This window comes from Elephantulus edwardii, unplaced genomic scaffold (genome assembly GCF_000299155.1).
Source record: "Elephantulus edwardii isolate Elephantulus edwardi_28Jun2011 unplaced genomic scaffold, EleEdw1.0 scaffold00018, whole genome shotgun sequence".
NCBI lineage: Eukaryota > Metazoa > Chordata > Mammalia > Macroscelidea > Macroscelididae > Elephantulus > Elephantulus edwardii.
The window spans coordinates 24,197,315-24,213,994 of record NW_006399768.1 but is presented as its reverse complement, the minus strand read 5'-3'; positions in this window follow the sequence as shown (position 1 = coordinate 24,213,994).

Sequence of the window (16,680 nt, the reverse complement as noted above, 5' to 3'; positions counted from 1 at the left end):
TAATCTTCAGTAGAATCTTGCTTGCATGTGAAATCAATGAGATTGTTCTATAATTTCCACATTTTGTTGGGTCACCCTGGGAATGGGAAAAAATATGGATCTCTTCCAGTCAGTAGGCCAAGTGGTTGTTCTCCAGATTTCTTGACACAACTTGGTGAGCACATCCAGGGCAGCATCTCTTAGCTGAAATATGTCAATTAGTATGCCATCTAGTCCTGGGGCCTTATTTTTTGCTATTTCCTTCAAAGCAGCTTGAACTTCTTCCTTCATCACCATACACTCTTGCTCATATGTTATTTCATTGAATTCTCTGTGTCTGCCAGTTCCTTTTGATGCAGTGACTCAGTATATTCTTTCCATCTTCTTTGAATACTTCCTTGATCATTTAATATTCTGCCTAAAGCATCCTTGATTATAGCCACTCGAGGTTTGAATTTGCTCTTCAGTTCCTTGAGCTTAAGAAATGCTGAACGAGTTTGGCCCTTTTGATTTTCCAACTCCAGCTCCTTGCACATTTCATTGTAATATTTTGCTTTGTCATCCTGTGCTGCCTTTTGGAATCTTCTGTTCAGCTTTTTAGTATCTTGAATTCTTCCTTGTGCTTTGGCTTCTCTGCGCTCCTGTGCAATCTTCAGAGTTCCTTCTGACATCAATTTTGGTCTTTCTTCCCCCTCTTCTGTCTTTGTGATGACCGTTAGCACTCTTCCTGGATGTTAGATTTGACATCCTCCCACAACTTATTAGGTCTTCGCCCATTAGTGTTCAAGGCCTCAAACCTGTTCCTGAGGTGGTTCTGAAATTCAGGTGGGATGAACTCAAAGTCACATTTTGGTTTCTGTGGATTCGGTTTAATTTACATTAATACAGTCATACAATATATTTTTCCTTTTAAGACTGACCTATTTAGCTCAGGTGGTGTAGTGTTTAGGGAGTTATACTACTTAACAAAATGGCTGTGTACCTCTCTGATGATTTGAATCCACCAGCAACTCTGGAGGGAGAAAGATGGGAAATCTTCTCCTTGGTGATTTATAGTCCCAGAAATCCAGTGACGGTCCAGCTACATATGAGTGGTTTCCAACTTTACAGCAATGAGTTCTAGTTCTTTCACTTAGCACAGTGTCCTCCAGATTAATCTATGTTATATGACTCTTCATTAATTCTTTATTATTCCTTAATATTGCACAGTGTTTAATTGTGTGAATAGACAAAACTATAGTTCCATTGTGCCAATAAATAAAACTCAACCATTGATTTGCTTATGGGCACTTGGGTTGTTTGTATCTCTTTGTTAGTGTGATGATGCTTCTAGAAATATGAATGTATATGTATATTTGTGCTGCAGTTCTTATTTCTTTAGGATATATGCATATTAGTGGGACTGGCCTATTCAATTTTATTTCCAACAATTTGAGGGAGCCTTGTTCTATTTTTCAGTCTCCCTAATAGCTTATGAAAGTATTGATTGCTCCACACCTTCACCGGCTTTTGTTGTCTCCACTCTTACTTAACTTTGTTGTAGTTGTGGGAGTAAGATGATATCTCATGCTATTTGAATTTGCATCTCTCTAATAGTTAAAGGTCAAGAGCATGTCTTCGTGTTTGATGACTACCTGAATGTTTTCTTTAGTGAAATGTGTTCCCACCGTTTTTGCTAGTTTTTTCATCATTTGGTTGTTGTATTGTTGAAGTTTTCTATAAGTTCTAGAAATGATCAAATGACAGTTTTTTAATGTTAGATTTTCATAGATTTTGTAATTTAAAAAAAATTTGCCCCACCACCACTTTAACTGGGACGAAATCAAACCTGCACATTTACTTCAATCTGATCGTCTTTCACACTTGAACACTTTAAGCAAACACTTAATCAAGTAGTTTTTCCTCTTAACTACAGAGTTGCAAAGTAATGATTATTATATTACCTGTTAAATTGTAAATGTTTTGGACAGAGATGTGAAAGAAAAATACTTCTCTTAAATTTGCTATTAAATTGATGGAAAAAGGTACTTAAATCATCTTCAGTTTGGCTTATACATTATCAATAATAGTGAAGATTCTGAAGTTGCACCGTGAAAAGATAGGTTTTTTTCTTTTGCATATGCCACACTGACTAAAGAATACAGCAGAATAAAGTATTTTCAAGTTCAAATCATACATCCTAGAGACTGGACTATTTTTAGTTCTCATTATAATTTGAGCAAATTGTTGAATGATTTTTGTAGAGTTAAGAATGTAGATATTGAATTTACTGGTGTCTTGGTGGTGAGGAATTGCATGAACTAAATGGCAGACAGTTAAATCCACCAGCCACTCCACTGGAGAAAGGCTATCTTCTTTTGTGTTATTGATAGCCTTTGAAAACCTGCTGGAGGGTCAGCTACGAGTGGATTCTGGCTCAATGACATAACCACAAATAACATGTCTACCAATACTTTTGGGGGATTTGGCTTACTCTTTTTTTTTTCAAATTTGGCTTACTTTTTGATAGGACTAGTGATAAGAGTTTTTAAAAAGTATCAGTCAACAGAAATTTTGAGTAGCCTTTGAAAGCAGGTATTAGGAATTTAATACGTGCTATTTTTAATAAAACACTATAAAATGAAATAATTGTTGATTATATACATAAATAATTAGGACCAAAAACATTATCCTACCTTTCCACAATAAAAATCACAGATAAAAGTGACTTTTACATAATTTTATTTTTTAAAAAACTTTATGAAGTATTTTAAAAGTTTTGAATGGTGGCTTAGTAGTAAGGAATTGAATGGCTAATCCAAAGACATGCAGTTGAATGCGCTAACTGCTCCTCTGGAGAGATGGACAATGTGTTGTGTGATTTAAAGCCTCTGAAAACCTGCTGAGGGTTAGTTATAGACCAGATCAGACTTGAGGATACATAACAACAAGAAGCAAAAGATTGTAGCTATTTTTTTGTGTGTATTCCTGCCCAGTTATCAATGGTAATTTTTTTTGCTTCACAATAATAATATTCTAAGTGAATAATTTCTTTCCTTCTTTGTATTCACATGTCTTTTATTTTTTAAAAAAATATTATATATTGGTTTGCTTACAAAGTTCATATACATTGTGTTTCACTCTATTCTTCATTCACATTTCCACATCTCTTTTAATCAAATAACTCTCCTCCCTGATCCTGTGTATTATGAATCTGTTCATCCCTGTGTGTGGCTGTAATGAGAGGTTTTATTCCTGCCCAGAAGACAGGACAACAAGCCTTTTTCTCTGGTATATGGGGCAGATTATGAAAAAAGGAAGGCCTTCGACAATGAATTGGCACCGTGGCTGCATCAATGGGTTCAAGACCAACAGCAGTTGTGAGGATGGCGTAGGGCAGGACTCTGTTTAGTTGTTCTCAAGTCAGAGCCAACACCATGACATTTAACGACAATGACCGTGAATATCTCTAGGCCACCAGGGGGCAGAATGGCCATGTCTTATGTTAACTATGGCACCTTTTTTACTGTGATTGCTAAAATGCGATTTACCATAGTAAATAGTCATGGAATCCTTTAAGCATGTATCTTCTAAAATAATTTTGAAAACATTGGTAACTACCACTAATTTGTAAGTTCACATTTAAAATTACTCAACAATACAGTAACTGTTAACTGGAGGGAAGGAACTTCTGGTACATTGAAAATACTAGTATTTTAAAATAAAATTATTTTATTATCCTTTTAAATGAAACTAAGCATTATAACATTACATAACCACTTTAATCTATTAAAAAAACCCCTTTAATGTTATTCAACCATTGAATACTTTCCGTGAGACATTTTTTCTTAAAATTTTATTTCCTATGTAGAATTTTTTAACTTTATTGTCAAAGTCTTATAAAACATGAATAATGATAACCTACATCATACCAGAATACATGAAAAAAAATGATAAGATTACTTTTCCCATTCTACTACACAGAAATGAATCCTAATATAAAACACTCTATGTTTTGTTTTTTTTTTTTTTAAATTAATTTATTCTCCATTTTGTTTTTTGGTTTTTTTCTATAATTATATTTTATTAATTTTCATAAACATTTACAGAGATTTTGGGCTTCCACTCATTCCTTGTTGCACTATTCTCTCTACCCTCCTCCCAGTTTGTTCTTGTCCAAATGCCACAGTGCTTGTCAAAGCCAGTTCTGATTAATCTTCTTTGTCAGTGTATCCTTTGCCATTCCCTGTCACTCCTTCCTGAGAGAGACTTCACCCTGAGTCATAAGGAAAAGGGGACGGCGTATTCTCTTAGCTACTTCCTGCTGAAAAGGGACGCTGTGGGTTTCAGGGTGAAGATCTTCTCTCACTACTCTAAAGGGCCCCTTTGGCAGTAGGAAACACATAGACTATTATGGAGATTGATTTTGGAATTCAGATGCACTCTTATTGATTGTCAGCTTTCTACACATGCTCTGCCAACATTTCTTAAGTTATAAAAGGAATATTGAAGAATGACTTCCTCAAACTTCAACTTGAATTGGATTTCATCAATCCAATTGTTGATACCAGTTATAAATAGTTTCCTCATTAAAGCTAGGCAGTTAGTTACTCACTTATCTCCTTCTGAAATCTCCATTACAAAGCTATTTTTCACTGTGGCAGATATGAAATTCATGTACTCATGCTGTAAATTTGGCCATTAGCAGTGTCACATTACTGTTATTGTTATGTGCCTTCGAGTTGCCTGCGACACACAGCGACCGTATGTACAACAGCCCTAAACCCTGCTCTGTTCGGTACCAATCTTATTGTCTCTGACACACCTACCCCCATGACCCCAGTCACTGAATCAATGCATTTCATTGAGGGTCTTCCTCTCTTGCTCTGTCCCTCCACCCTCCCAAGCACGACGTCCCTCTCCAAAGATTACCAGTCACATATATCCAGTTATACATTCCTCTCCACCCTGGGGCTGGCCTGGATCTCTTTTATTTCCACACCAACGATCAGGTGATATCCCCATCCTATCACAATTTTAATTGTAAGTGGGATTCTACTGTTTTATAATCCTATTAAATTATGACTTTCCAACCTTTCCTTTTTTAAAGCTAAATTTTGCATTTGAAAACTTAAATGATCTTGATGAAACAACAGAGATGAAGAGATGAAGTTAAGATATTACTTATAGTCTACTAGAAGTTATGCACTTATTAATAAAAAGATAAAAGTTTCGCTTTTTCTATTTTTTAAAGTCAAAGCATTCACATCCAAAGCAATAACTTCATTTTGGAATGCACAGATTATAGTATTAAAATGCATTAAAAAAATAAAAAAGTAAAAAAAATGCATTGAAGAAAGAAGATTTAGATAAGAAAGGAAGTGAAAAAACACATGCTTGAAAAGAGATTGTTTTCCACCAAAGAAAAAAGATCCTTTTTTATATAAACCAAGGCATATTCTCTTTCTTTTGAGTTAAAAGCCAAAACGTTTCATGACAGTTTATTAGAGTTCCAGTCTTGTCTTTAATCACTGTGACAGGAAATGAAATCCTCCTTCTATAATTATGTCTCATTAAAGTTTCTAAAATTGTTTTCGCTTTTAAATAATAAAAAAGATCTTTATTCTGAGCTCAGTGTCATGCTCGTATTTGTTCCAATCTTCCCAGAATTCACTATTTGATCATGACAAAGTTACTGGTATGTGGCAACAAAGTTCCACCAATATTAACGTTAGAAAGTACAGCACAGAGAATTAAGACATTGGCCCAGAGTCCATCTCTGAGTTGGTTTAGGGATCAGCTTTTCTCTACCAACTTATCAAACTTACTTAACTTTTCTAAGTATCTAAGTTGCTACCAGGCAGAAACTTAGTGTTTCTGCAAATATCTTTGGAGTCCTGGTAGTACAATGATTATAGCAATTGGCTTCTAATGTGTTTAAATCCACTCATCCTTCTACCTTCATGGGAGAAAGTCAGGTCAGTCTGCAGCCATAGATTCACAGCCCTGGAAACCTTATATGGAATTTTCATCCTGTTCCACAGGGTCGCTAAAAGTCTGAGTGTATTTGGCATCAGTGGTTTGGTTTTGGTAAAGATTTTATGCTTCTTTGATTGTTGCCACTTAGAGTTAGGGCCTTGATAACCATAAGAATACCCCAGAAAAAGACTTCATATATAAGGAACATTTGAATGAAACAAACAAACAAAAAAGAATTAAGATGTTTAAGAAATGACAACAGTAAATTCTTTCCCTTTTATTTTCTCCCATCTCAGGAATAAAACAAAACAAAAAAGCCCTCTGGTGAGAGAAAGTTGGCTTTGAGAGAAATATAAGCATAGTGTTTGCGGTCTAGACAGAAGAACTAATTCGTGGATGTGCATTATTAGGGGTGGCATGTGAGTATGACAGGAAAAACTAGCAATGGTGACATATATTTTTAAAAGTAAGTCAGAGAAAGTATATGTATGTACAAAGGAAGAAGAAACAACAACCAAAAAAGATGGTTTCTTAAGAATAGAATTTTTTAAATGTTGAATAAATTTCCATTCTTAAAGCACTCTGTGAATAAGGTGGACAGTTAATACTCTTGGGTTTTTAATATCTAAGATTATAAACATACATTGTATTAATTTTTGTTATTCCATCTGAGTCTGTACCTGAAGGAGTCAGAGAAGCTAGTTCCTGTAAGGCAGCCCTCGAGTTTGCCCATCCACGGCTCTGTCTGAGGGGTGGAGATAGCCATCCCACCCTACAGAGGTTAGCTGGGCCAACTGAGAAGGGGCCATGGCAAAGAATAGCTTAGGCATAATTTGACGTCAGGCATAGAAAGAGAACAACTCATGGGTAAGCAGAGTCAAGTGATATTGATCGGTGGCTCCCCAGGGTTGAATTCAGACATGTTCTGCTGTCTCCTGGGTGCCAAGATTTGACAGAAAGGGCAAAGGACAACTTGAACAATGTGGGGTGGGCGGGTGAAATCTCCATTCATTGTTGTTCACGTGGGAATGGAGTGCTCAGAATGAGGGCGATCTTGACAAGGCTCCCTGCTAGTAGCGGTCAGGCTCCTCCTGTTTCTTATCAGAAACTTCCCAGTGCCTCTTTCTCTTCTTCAGGGGGGGTTCGAAAGAGTGTAGGAGAGAACACTGTTACTAGAGATGAGAGGTTTGGTGTGAAGAATACCTTCCTTAAAAGCAATATATATATGTATGTATATATGAAAAGATTCAGAAGGAATGCAAAAAGACTTAAATTTCAGAAAAATGTTCAAAAACATGTTAATAGGAAAAGGAATACGCAGGAAAGTTTACTTCAGTTGCTAGGAAACATGAAATTATAGAAGTGGGGGTAATGCAGAAGGACAAAGGGCAAAAACCAAGAAGTGAATCTGTAAGAAAGATATTGGACAAGATCCATGTATTCATCAGTAGAATTAAAAAATTATGGAATATCACAGTGGAATCACAATGGGGTATCGTATAGACTTTGAACTCAAATGAAGTAGATAAATGCCACACAGATATGTAAGATCCATTTAGTGATAAAGTAAAATGGTATAATAATTTCTAGCTATACATTTATTGCCAAAAACAACAAAAATCTATCTTGAAGGAATTGCACCCAGAGCGCTCCTGAGAGGCAAAAATAGTGGACCTGTGTCCTCTTACTTTGGACATATTTTCAGGAGGAGTCAGCCCTTAGAGACACCAACTGGGAAAAGGGAGTGAGTCTGCTAAAGAGAGGAAGACCCTCAGGGAGATGGAAGGACATGGTGATCATCACAGTGAACTTGAGCTTCACAGACTGTGCAATGGAGCAGGACTGGGTCAGGCTCAGATCTGTGCTTCATAGGGTAATATCATAGTCAACTGGATGGCACCTAACAAGAACAACAACAACAACATAACTTTGTTGTAAAATTAGTAATACACGAGTAAATGGGGAGGGGAGGCATGGATCTGGAAGACAATGTACAAGCAGCCAATAGTAGTTCCTTCTCAAGGCCAAGACTCACACTCGTTGCTGAGGATTTAGAACTGTCTCACAGGAGACTCTCCGTTTGGTTTTGGAGGCTGTAAATGACTCAAAAGGCAATTGTGCATTTTTCTTTCGTGGAGCTGCTATTGGATTGGATACCCAGAGAAGAATTGGCCTTTATCTTGGGGAGGACATCTGAGTATGATAGGAAATACTAGAAATGGTGACAATAAATTGAAAAAAATGAGATAAAATATATATGTGTAACAAAGGAAGAAGAAACAAAAATATATTATTTCTTTGGAATATTATTTTCAAAATATTTAATAAATGTCCATTTTTAAAGCATTCTGTGAATTAAGTGGATAGTACATACTGAGTTTTTTTATATTTGAGATTATAGAGATACATTGTACTTTAAATATAATTTACATAAAATGCATGTAATTAATTTTCTATATTAAATATCTAAATTGTATTTAATCCCCAAATACAATATATCTGTTAATATAATAAATATTTTTTCCAGTTATTTAATATTATCTATGATCAATTTAATTTCTTGTTTTTTACTCTTCTCCTACATTATATAAATCTCATAAATCAACTTTAATTAATTCCTCTAATAAAGAATAACATCACTCCTTTCAGGTGTCTCCCCAAGATACCAGAGCTCCCTTTTTAACTAGTGGTGATTATTGTAATGAGTGTTACCTTCTTTTACATCTTTTTGTATTATTAAAAACATTTTATATAAAATTAATAACTTCTATTGTGTAATAGGAAACAAATATAACAGTCTCAAGACTTGTTTGCTGAAAGTGAGGAGGACTTAAAACTTTTGTGGCAGAAGGTCAAAGCATACAGTCTTCCATATAGATTGCAATATGGGTCTTAATTTCAAGAAGACAAAAATCCTCACCACTGACTGAAAAGCAACATCCCAATAGATGGAGAAAAAGATTGAAATTGTGAACGATCTCATCTTACTTGGATCCACAATCAATAACCTTGGTACCAGCAGTTAAAAGATCAGAAGACATATTGCATTAGGCAAATCCACTGTCAGGGACATCTCTAAAGTACTGAGTAGCAATGATATTAGTTTGAAGACTAAAGTGTACCTGATTCAGGCTTTTCACTCACTTGCTATGCAGCTGAGAGCTGGACAATGAATAAAGATGATAGAAGAATAGGTATCTTTGACTGGTCGCATTGGAGAAGAACACCGGATATTGCACAGACTGCCAAAAGAACAAACAGCTATGTCTCAGAAAAAACGTAGCCAGAGTGCTTCGTGGAGGCAAGGATGGTGGAGCTTTGTCTCACATACTTTGGGCATTGTGCTCGAAGAGGCAATTCCTTGGGAAAAGGTATTATACTAGGATGGGTGGAGGGTAGGTGAAAGAGAAGAAGACCCTCAATGAGATCGATTGACATAGTGACTGCAGCACTGGGTTTAATGTGTAGGAGATGATGAAGGCACAGGATGGAATCGTGTTCAGATTTATTGCTCATAGGGTTGCTATGAGTTATAATGGACTCAACATCTCCTAACAAAAACCAAAAAATAGGAAAATACTGAAAAAAAAATAGAAAAATAAGTTAAAATACAAAGAATAAGTATATTGTTACTGGGAGCTGTTGAATTAATTCTAATTCACAGCTACCCCATGTGACAGAGTAGAACTGACCCATGCAAGTTTTTCCTTTGGAGCTACTGAGCAGACTTGAACTATCAGTCTTTTGGTTAGCAGCAAGGTTCCTTACTGTTGGGCAACCACTTGAAAAAGGCAAAGTTTTTAAATGATAGGAAAATTTAGCAATGAAGTGATATAAATGCAGTAATATATCTTCATCTATATTTTGTAAATGGTGATTCCCAAAGCAAAAGTTGTAATTTTATTTCAAGAATGTTTGTTAGAATAAAAAGACATAAATGATAAGACTTTATTTAACAAAGCGGCTATTTTGGCTATAAATTCATTCTATTTAATTTATTAGCTTTGAATCAAAACAGTAAAAAAAGACAAACAACCACCAAACCCAACACCCCAAACCCTTATTGCCATGATGCCAGAACTGTGAAAACCTCCGCTGGGTTTTCAGCAGTCTGTACACTGCATGATCTCCCTCAGATCCGTTAGTGGATTCAAACTTCTAGAGAGGCATCACTTTTTGGTATACAGACTTGACTTCCAGGGCTCCCTAAATACAATTTATCTGTTAATGTAATTAATACTTTTTCCAGTTACTGAGTATTATCTTGTGATCAATTTGATTTATTGTCTTTAGCTTTCTTCCTACATCATATTGTTGTTGTGTTGTTGTTATGTGCCACCAAGTCGCTTGCATCTCATAGCGACCCTATGTACAACAGCCCTAAACTCTGCTCTGTCCTGTGCCAATCAGCTTTAATTGTTTCCATTTAAAGACAATCATCCTAATAAGAGTATCACAAAACACTTTTCTCAGGCAAGAGGAAGGGAGAGTATAAAAAGTAATTTAGGAATATGTTCAACCGGATATTTAGTAAACAGCAGAAGTTGGAAAATGTTATTAAACTACAATAGTCAAGCTGCACAGATGGAGCTAATTGTTCTACACTTTGAAATAATTAGATTAAGCTTTATATGAAAAATAAGAACCCTAGTGGGGCAATGGTTAAATGCTGAACTGCTAATCAATAGACTGATAGCTAGAACCGCCCAGAGGCGCCTGAAAAGATGAACATGGCAATCAGCTGCCACAGAAATGATAGTTTTGAAAACTCTATAGGGCGGTTCTATTTTGTCAAATGAGGTTGCTTTGAGTTTATCTCCACTGCTAGGCACAGAACACCATATATTGAAAATAGAGTAGTGATAATATTTTCTCCTAGAAGTCAGGACATTTTTCATCTTCTCTTTGGGAAAAGCATTGTACAACCTCAAGAGTAGTCACACACACACACACACACACACACACACACACACACACACACACAGAGAGAGAGAGAGAGAGTAAATCCCTTGTGTTAGAAATGGCACAAAAACTGTATTCTAGTGTGTTTGCATGTAGGCATGTAGTCAGGTCTGGTGAAGCCTGTTGGCAGCATTTCATCACTCATGCACTCACAGACAGATTAGGCTCTTTCTAATATTAATGTAAGCATACATATATATATATATGTTTTAAGGCTGAAAATACATAATAGGGTTTAAAACATGGTTCAGAAAACCTTTGTGGGCTTGTATTTGGGTCAGAAGAAAAGGAAAACTTCAAACATGTCTCTTTTCAGTATTGTAAAAACTTACAGACTTGGCCAGGGTGAGCAAGTCAGTCCAGTGGGGATCGATTTGATATCGTGTGAAAAGACCACTGGGAACAGTTACCCCTGAGCCCTCTAGACCAACCAGAAACACTAAAGAAACCAAGGAGAGGAGATGGCATTTCACTGAATGGAGAAGAGATCCTAGTGGTAAATAATTCAGACTATCCTGTTTTGTAAGGGCTGGTGGAAAAGGCACACCACAGGGCAATTATGCTTCTAAGATAGGCAAACATGCTCGTGCTCATTGGTCATTTCTCTCCTTGAAGGGCTTCCATCGCCCGCGATCACTCCACCCTCCCTCCATGCCCTCAGAGCAGCCTCAGCCAAACCTAGCCTTCCAGGCAAGCTTGGCGCCCTGCCTTTGGAGTCCCTGAGAAGGTCTGGGGAGTCCTTCCATGGTGACAGACTAGAGACCTGTCATTTCCCTGGGTGTGAAATGAGGCTTAACAGCATTAACAAAGATAAAATTTCATCAAGGTCAGATTTCTATCCGGTTCCACAGTGCCTGGGAAATATCCCTGACGGCTTCCTACAATACCCCTTCTGACCTTGAAAATCCAATGGCCCCAAGGTTTACCCACCTGAGACCAGGCTGTTTTTCCAAAAGTCAGTGAACATCAAGCTAGACAACCTAGGGAAAACACCTGCTCAGAATCAAAACATTTCCTCTTCATACTTTTGTACAAATCTTCAGCTTTACACTACCTGGATTACTTCTACCTCCTGTGTTATCCAATAACTCAAATTAAATCATAATTTTGCATGAAGAGTCTTACTGTGTTTGGATGGACAAGGAATGCAAGGGGAGTGTGAAGAAAATGAGCTACCCACTTTTCTCAGCCATAGTGTTGTGTTAGGAATACATACTTCACCCAATTGTATTGTTAATCCTAGGATTGTCTAACATGGAGAGACTGCTTTAGAATTTATAGAGCAATTTTGTGTGTTTATTATATGTCTATTAAACTTTAAACAATTTAAACTTGGAAATAAACTTGATAGATTAAGTACGGTTGTCTAGTCCATTTATAAAACTTAGAAACAATCTGAGCGGATAAGAGACTTGCTAAGATATCATATATGGTAAGTAAAAGAACTAGCAACTGATATCTAATCCTTCTCACTCAATAACTTATGATAAGAAATCTCTCTTTGTTTTTAGAAAGGTCATTGAAAGGTCTTCATTTGTATATATTTTGATTAAGATAAGGACTACCATTTGATGTCAAGTGTACTTTATTTTTTCAGGTTAGTCTGAGGTAGATTGATTGACCAGTCTTCTAGCTATCTGTTCTTGACCCAAAAGACAACTGGGGGTTGGGTTGTGGAGTGACTCTTATATTTTATAATACCAGGATCATGCTAGTAATTTCTTCCATTTCAGTTTAACTTCCTAGCCCCTATGCGGCCCTACAAGATTAATGAATCTCCTAGTGTATTTGGCCTAACTATGGGTGTAGGAGGTAAATTTTGGTAGATTAGTGGAGAAAAAAGTTGTGCTACTAACCAAAAGGCAGGTGGTTCAAATCTATCAGCTGCTGTTTGAAAGAAGGTTGAGCAGTCTTCTCCCATGTGATTTATAGCCTCTGAAAATCTTCTTGAAGGTCAGCTATGAATCAGTTCTTACTCACCAGTACATAACAATAACAACATGGACAACAGGACAGAGAAAAATGAAAAGAGATTTACTATTCAGGACAAATGTAGGATAATACCTATTCCAGGAAGGGTTGTAGAGTATATGATCAATGTTAATGGTTTTCTCCATCACCTGGCTGTCACCAGCATCAAATAATGCTGAAAAATATTTCTGAAACATTAGCTAAAGGGTATATTATTTTCTTATTTTGAATTACAGGCTGAAGATACTTCCTCCAAAGCAAGAAATTTATTTTATAATAGTGCCCAGCAATTTTCTGAGGTCTTATATCCATACTTATGTTTGATATAGCATATAGAATAACAAAGAAATGGGAACAGTAAGCAAAAACAAAGTATGCCACATGCACATAATAGAATACTACTTAATGTTAAAGAATAGCACAGAATTCATGAATCACTATATAAAGTATAATGAATTGGAAGGATATTATGTTGTGTGAAGTAAGGCAATCACAAAAAGACAAGTATTGTGTGGATCCACCATTATAAAAAAAGTTAAGAAAAAGCTTACACATGGAACCAAGTATTGTTGCTATTTTTGGTTACAGGGAATGGGAAAGGAAGGAAACAGAAAAGAAAAAATCAACAAACATTAAAGTGCAAGTATATACATTTGTATAAGACTGCCAGATATGCATGAGTGAACAAGACTACACCCATAGTCATGTATAGGTTTGTTGTTGTTAATTTCATCCAGGGTATTCCTCTCTTGCGCTGTCCCTCCACCCTTTTGAGCATGATATCCCTCTCCAAAAATTAGTCCCTCCCGGACACATGCCCAAAGTATGTGAGACAAAGCTTCAAAATCCTAGCCTCCAAGGAGAAACTTGGTTTCACCTCTCCAAGACATATCTATTAGTTTTCTTGATGGTTCTCGGTATGTCCAAGACTATTCTGCAGCACCACAGCTCAAAGGCATTAATTGTTCCGTCATCCTTAGTCATTGTCTAGCTCTCTGATGCATAGCAAGTAATAGTGAAGAACATGGCCTGGATCAGGTGCACCTTAGTCTCTAGGCTAACATCGTTGCTTCTCAGAATTCTGGAGAGGTCCCTCACAGCAGATTTTCCCCAGTGCAATTTATCTTTTGATTTCCTGATTGCTGGTGTTGGTTGTGGAGCTAAGTTGTAATTGTTAACAACCTCAATCTCTTCTCCATCCATCTTGGTGCTGTCAATTGGCCCAGTGCTGAGAACAGTCTTCTTAATGTTGAATGTTTATCCATTTTGAAGACTACAGTCCTTGACCTTCTGCAGCAAGCACTTCAGGTCCTCCTCAGTTCTAGCAAGTAAGCTTGTGTCATCTGCATGACATAGGTTGTTGATGAGTCTTTCTCCAATCCTGATGTCATATTCTTCCTCATAAAGCCCTGATTCCCAAATGATCTGTTCTGCATACAGATTGAAAAGGTACGGAGACAGGACTCATTCCTGATGCACTTCCTTCTTGATTTTGAACCATGCAGTATAAACATCCCTGCTCTGCTCTGAGGACTGCTTCCTTGGTCCAAGTATAGGTTTTACATAAGCACATAGATTTAAGAGATAGTATTTATAAATTAACGTTTGTTTGCTTTAAATATATCCACATACAGAGTATCGCCAATTGGAGACAAAGTTATGTAAATTTCTTGACCATAGAAAAACACCCTGTAGAAAGAAATCATGAGGCCTCATGACCATAATCTCAGGGAACATTAAGATCAATAAGCATAGTAAAAAAGGACAATGTTCTATACTTTACTTTTGTGGATAGTGACCTAAGTCTTAAAAGCTTTGTAGTTAAGAAAAAAAAGGCTTTACAGTGGATGAAGAGACTATAGGATGCAAGAGGATCATTAGTGTATAGACTAGTAAACCTCATGAACCCAAGTTTCCACCACCCTGAGTTCAAAAAATCTAGATGATTCCTGACTGCCATTGCTGACTTCTCTGAATGGGATCACAATAAAAAGTCCTAGGTAGAATGGGAAATAAATGTCGAATAAAACTCAGCTTGGTGAAATGGTCAGGGCTATTAATATAATAGTTGTTAGGTTCCCTCCAGGCGACTATGACGCCTAGCGATTCTGTGAACAACAGATCTGAACCTTGCCCTATCCTGTGGCATCTCATCATCTCTGATATGGTTGAGCCCATTGTGACAGTCACAGTGTCAATCCATCTTACTAAAGGTTTTCCTCTCTTATGCTGATCTCCACCTTTCCAAGCACGATGTCCTTCTCCAAGGACTGGACCTTTAACAACATGTCTAAAGTATGTGAGATTAAGTTTCATCAAGTTTGCCTTCAATCCTAGTTTCACTTTCTCCAAGAAAAACCTGTTTGTTGTCTTGGCAGTCCATGGGATGTATTCAGCATTCTTCTCCAACACCCCAAAAGGGCATCGATCCTTCTTCTGTCATCCTTATTCATTGTCCAACTTTTGGATTATAGTAAGTAATAGAAAAGGCCATGGCTTGAATCAGGTGCACTGTAGCTTGGTAGAGATTGGTGGGGCCTCCAAACCTGTGGCTCCTAGGCACTCTGTGAGCCTATTTCTGCTATTTCTTTATTTCCTCCTCCCCAACTATATCTGTGAAATACCTATGTTTTCCCTTTTAAATACATATTGAGTTTAAATAAAAAAACCAAACTTGAGAATTCCTTTTCTTTGTATATATGTTACTTACTACAAGGACTAAGAAATAATGAGTTATTTTGTAAACAATTTCCAACATTCAAGTTATATCTCCATTATGGTTAATTGGTCAAATAGTTACCAATTCTAAACTCTACAGAAAAGGAAGAAAGTGTATTAAAATATCATTTATCACAATAGTTTTTTTTTCCAAGTTTCTCCTTTTCCACCCATCCCCATTACTTCCTCAACAGCTATACAACAAAGATGAAAACACTAGGGATGTGTACTCTCAGAAATATATTTGTATCTGTAACTTATAGAATTCATTTTCCTTTCTCAGGAAACAGCAAAAATTCATCCACTATTATTGGTAACTTTATAGCTAAGCAATGATTGGAAAAAAATTAAAAGGGAATGAAATAAAAACTATTAAGTTGTCTTACTGAAGAATTGATTTATTCCATCCTCTCTTTTAATTTTATGCGGGTGAAAAAAGGTCACTCAACTCCAAAGTCCCTGAGATTCTATTCAAATTCAACTTCTTCTGAAATACAAATACTTCTGATAACTTAATTCCTTTTAGTCTACCAAAAAAAATGCCATTTTTGTTTGTTACAGTGTTGTTGACAGTATATATTCTTTGTTTTATAATTATCAAGGAAGTAATAATAAAAATGAACAAAAATATCTTTTTGTGTTATTCTTTCATTGCACTACCAAAAGAAAATATATTCCCCTCTTTTCCAAAAGTCAGCTGGGTCTTATGAGCTTTGCAAAATGATGAATGAATGCCTTGTTCATGATTATTGCTTAAGTCATTCTTATTTATGCCAGTAATTCAAGGATTATGTTTTGATTGTTCTTGAGAGATGAAAACACTTTCTTGCTGATGAATAAACACTGCCAATTTTAAAATATTTGTATGCAAAATGTCTTTCAAGCCATTATGAAATGCTTTGCAAGAGCATTAGGAAGCTGTTTTGCGAAGGACATTTTTTTCTCTACCTTTTCTTTAATGCTAAGCAGTCCAATTGAAAAGCTTTTCAGCGTTAACTTGTTTAAGCAATACCAGTGTTTTAGTGTAATGAATAACTTTTTTATAGAAGACAATCACACACAATTCAACATGCCACTATTTCTATTTCTGTG